The sequence below is a fragment of the Saccopteryx leptura genome, chromosome 3 (genome assembly GCF_036850995.1).
Source record: "Saccopteryx leptura isolate mSacLep1 chromosome 3, mSacLep1_pri_phased_curated, whole genome shotgun sequence".
NCBI classification, from domain to species: Eukaryota; Metazoa; Chordata; class Mammalia; order Chiroptera; family Emballonuridae; genus Saccopteryx; species Saccopteryx leptura.
This window is the reverse complement of record NC_089505.1, coordinates 47,241,378-47,246,638: the sequence shown is the minus strand read 5'-3', so window position 1 is coordinate 47,246,638 and position 5,261 is coordinate 47,241,378. Positions and strand designations below refer to the sequence as shown.

Genomic DNA, 5,261 nt, shown 5'->3' with positions numbered 1-5,261 from the left:
TGTCTCCTGTTCTCACTTGTGTCAAAGACGTTATGATGCTGATGCCTTTAACAGATATGTTTTTCTCTACTTAACCACCTGTACCAAATTAATATCTCTAGTGATTCAGAGCTCAGACACACCAAAGTTACTTTCTCAAGAAAAATGTGGCCCTGGCTGGTTGGCTCAGTGGTGGAGCATCAGCCAGGCATGTGGAAGTCCCTGGTTCGATTGCAGGTCAGGGCACACAGGAGAAGTGACCATCTACTTCTCCATCCACCCCCGCCCCCCTTATTTCTCTCTCTCTGTCTCTTCCCCTCTGGCAGCTGTGGCTTGAATGGTTAGAGCAAAGTTGCCCTGAGCACTAAGAATGGCTCCATGGCCTCACCTCAGGTGCTAAAATAGCTCAGTTGCTGAGCAACAGAGCAGTTATTCAGACAGGCAGAGCATTGCCTGGTAGGGGGCTTGCCAGGTGGATCTTGGTCAGAGCATATGCCTCCCTGCCTACCTGCCTCTCACTTAATAAAAAAAAAAAAAAGAAGAAGAAAATGTTTGACCTCCCCACCCACTTTTTGTATTATCTCTAAAATATGCATCTTTAAAAAAAAATATGACTTGGGACATTATACACTTATTCATTAAATAAATGATTAAATGAGAAAAATGAATGACAGTAATATTGCACATTGATAACCATATTTTACCATCTGAAATGGTTGATGAAAAATTTTAAGTAGTAATGTGAAGCAACATTTAATTAAAAATTATCCATTATTATGATTTGAGATGATTATTCATTCATTAAAATCTACATTGTATGATGTTGGTAAATTTGCTTTGTCTCATAAAAAATGATCCTCATATGCTCTTTGCTCCTGTGTTCACACATTCTGTTACTCCCTCATTCTCTTTCTCTAGGTGTACATATATGTGTATGTATATGTGTGTGTATATAACTTAACTTGTAATGAGTTAGATAAACCCCCATCATACAAAAACATATAGGGGATATTAAGAGTATAGCATACTTATGATGAGTTCCAGTTCCTGATTCTTATGACCCCAAACAAGGCCATATATCTGAATTCAAATGGCCTGTAAATAATTCATGCATCAGATTAACTTGTTCAGTTATTAATATGATAAACTATTTTTTCAAACTTGATACTGCATTTTATTGCAAAGTATACATTTCAGGTTACATGCATCTGAAAATTACTACTTCTGTCAGTTCAAAACCTAGTATGAAGCATATATACATATATGTGTGTGTGGGTGTGTGGGGGTGTATATGTGTTTGTGTTTGTTTTTGTTTTTTTCAGTGAGAGGAGAGGAGGCAAAAAGACAGACTCCCACATACTACTCAACCAAAATCCACCTGGCAAGCCCACTAGGGGGTGATGCTCTGCCCATGTGGGGCATTGTTTTGTTGCTCAACAACTGAGCTCTTCTTAGCACCTGAGGCAGAAGTCATGGAGCCATCCTTAGTGTCCAGGGCCAACTTGCTCCAATTGAGCCATGGCTGTAGGAGAGGAAGAGAGAGAAAAAGAGAGAGAGAGAAGCAAGAGAGAGGGTTGGAAAAACAGATGAGATCTTCTCCTGTGTGCCTTGACCAGGAGTTAAACCCAGGACATCCACAGTCCGGTTGACGCTCTACCCCTGAGCCAACTGGCCAGGGCCAAGCATATTTTTTTAAAAGAGCTTTAAAAGCTATGTACAAATATTCCAAATGCCAATTTATTTTTAGATTTGAATCATCAAAAATCAGCTTTAGTTTAAATATTAAGATGCTGTTCCTATATTTACACTGCTTTTCTCCCTTATGTTTCCAAGTTGTGAACAACACATATTTAAAAGCCAATGAATAATCAATTAGAATATTACTGCCAACTTGCATAAGGTACATCTCCTTTCTTGCTCACTCACTAATAAATCCCTGAAGAATGACATTTCTTAGGCATCCCAGGCTACCTCAGCCTTCCACATGCCCCATTAGTTGCTCTTCACCAAGTCAATTTATTTCCTTGACCATATCACCATCTTTGATGCTGTCATGAATTTAAAAACTAGGAGACTAAATTTTTAAAAATAAAAAAGTTCATAAAATTTCAGCTTTTATGTGATTTAAACTAATTTCACTTATTAAAAACATTTACATCAATTCGTTTATCTAATGAACAGCTTTCTTCTTTACACTCATATGGTTCATATATAGCACACCAGCCATGCTCTTTGTAGTAAAAAGCATGTCTGTCCTAGGATAAGCTAGAAAGAATCCAGTGTATCTGTCAGCTTTTGTCCTCTCTAATGTCCACTATGAATTAATCCAGCACTCTTACTTTTTTCCTTACGCAACAAAAACTGCTCTTAGCCCTTGCCACATTTTAAAGAAAAATCTTACAATAAGCGATCACCTCAACTCAATGAGTGACATTGGATTTACAAGTCAAGTCCCTGGAAGGCAAGCCTTAACTATTGCAATACATGTGCTGAATGGTGGACACAAAGTTATCGTTACATTTATCAGAACTTCTTTGATTTTCTATGTGCTCTCTCCTCTCTATTTCAGTCTCTGTTCTGTACTGATATTTCTTATTCCCACCTTTCTACCTCCTAATACCTTCATTCTCAGAAATATAATTACTAAATCTTTCTTTCATCAAGGCAGCTGGCATTGTTGAGCAGTAGCCAGTCTGTCATGTGAAAAGTCTAAGGTAGGTAGCCAGAAGGAGAATTGTGGTTCCTTTTTAATATTGGCAGTTGAATTCCCATTTGACTACCACGTTTTCTACTAATAATAGATTTTAGTGGCTATGCTTATGGGATAGATCTGAGGAGAGAGGATTTTTCTGTGTTCTCCTTCTATATATATATTGTGTTCTCCTTCTATATATATTGGCAGTTGAGGTTTCTGCAAGAGAAATTGCTTTATTTGTAAGTTGAAGAGATATCAAAAAAATTAATTATTTGGCCTAATGAATATAAGGATTAACATCATTACTTTTTTGTTGCTAAATGTAAATAATTCTTTTTTAAAAAGTTTTTAAGTTGACTTTAATTTTTAGAGCAATTCTAGGTTCTCAGCAGTATTAAGCATAAAATATAGAAAGCTGTCATATATTATACCCTACACATGCACAACCTTCCCCATTAACAGCATCTGTCGCTGCGTTGTACATTTGTTACAGCTGATGAACCTACATTAACACAACATTTTCACCAAAAGTTCACAGTTTATATTTTGGTTCGCACTTCATATTGTGTATCATGTGGGTTTTGACAAAAGTATAATATCTACCCACCAATGTAGTATCATACTGAGTAGTTTCAATGCCTTAAAAACCCTCTGTATTCTGCCCATTAATACCACCCTCTCTTTCTACTCTGTGGCAATCACTAATCTTTTTTTTTTTTTTTTTTTTGTATTTTTCTGAAGCTGGAAACGGGGAGAGACAGACAGACTCCTGCATGCGCCAGACCGGGATCCACCCGGCACGCCCACCAGGGGCGAAGCTCTGCCCACCAGGGGGCGATGCTCTGCCCCTCCGGGGCGTCGCTCTATCGCGACCAGAGCCACTCTAGCACCTGGGGCAGAGGCCAAGGAGCCATCCCCAGCACCCGGGCCATCTTTGCTCCAATGGAGCCTCAGCTGCAGGAGGGGAAGAGAGAGACAGAGAGGAAGGAGAGGGGGAGGGGTGGAGAAGCAGATGGGCGCTTCTCCTGTGTGCCCTGGCCGGGAATCGAACCCAGGACTTCTGCACGCCAGGCTGACGCTCTACCACTGAGCCAACCGGCCAGGGCCAATCACTAATCTTTTTACTGTCACTATAGTGTGGCCTTTTCCAGAATGTCATGTAATTAGAATCATACAGTATGCAACCTTTTCAATTTGGCTTCTTTCACTTAGTAAATAATATAGATTTGTTTTCTCCATGTCATTTTATGACTTAATAGCTCATTTCTTTTTAATGCTCAATAATATTCATTTACTACAGTTATTTATTCATTCACCTACTGAAGTATATCTTGGTTGCGTCCAAGTTTTGACAATTATAAATATAGCAGCTACAAATATCTTTGTGCCGATTTGTATGCGAGCACACATTTTCAGTTCCTTTGGGTAAATACCAAAAAGCATGATTGTTGGATCTTATGTAAGAGTATGATTCATTTCTTAAGAATCTGCCAAACTCTCTTCCAAAGTGCTGTACTATTTTGCATTCCCACAAGCAATGAATGAGAATATCTCTTGTTCTTTATCCTTACCAGCATTTGGTGTTGTCAGTGTACAAATTTGGGATATTCTGGTAGGTGGGTAATGGTATTTCATTAATACCATTTTAATGAAATGCAGTTTTAATCTGCATTTCCCTGATATATGATATGAAGCAACTTTTCACGTACTCATTTGCCATCTACATATCTTCTTTGATGAAGATGATTAAGTTCTTTGGGTGTCTTTTTTAACTGAATTTTTTGTTTTCTTATTTTTGAGTTTCAAGAGTTCCTTAAATATTATAAATGATTTCTTTATCAGATATGCTTTTTAAAAATGATTTCTCCCATCTGTGATTTGTCTTCCTATTCTCTTTCATGACACAGAAGTTATTAATTTTAACAAAGTCTAGCTTATCAGTTATTTCTTTTATGGATTGTGCCTTTGGTGTTATATCTAAAATCTCATCATCATACCCTAGGTTTTCTCTAGGAATTTCATCTAGGAATTTTATAGTGTTGTATTTTACATTTTGCTTCACAATTCATTTTAAGTTAGTTTTGGTGAAGGGTGTAAGTCTGTGTCTAGATAAATTTTTCTGGACTTGACTATTCAGTTGTAGCATCACTTGTAGAAGTTCTTTATTATTTTCCACTGATCAATTTGTCTACTCTTTTACCATTGTCACATTGTCTTCATTACTGTAGTGTTATGTTAAGTATTGCATTTGGGTAATGTCAGTTCTCTCTGTTCTTCTACTTCAATGTTATGTTGACTATTCTGGGTCCTTTGCTTCTCCTATAAACTTTAGAATCAGTTTGTCAATGTCTAAACAATACTTGCTAAGATTTTGATTATGATTACACTGATCAACTTCATTTTTGCTAACTGAAAATATATTAACTTTTATCTAAGTAAAATCTAGTTTGGAGAGTCAGAATACGAACTAAAGGAGAGTGGCATACCATTATTTTGAGGTAGTATAATCCTGATGGCTTCCACATTTACTATGTAACTGTACACATGATCTGCTCATTCATAAGTTTAGCTGAAGAGAGAATGATAG

At 37.2% G+C, this 5,261-nt stretch overlaps 1 pseudogene; it reads left to right on the top strand.

The window, feature by feature from the left end:
• The first annotated feature begins 2,743 nt into the window (after positions 1-2,743).
• On the top strand, positions 2,744-2,868 carry LOC136401623 (small nucleolar RNA SNORA29; annotated as a pseudogene).
• The last annotated feature ends 2,393 nt before the right edge of the window (positions 2,869-5,261 follow it).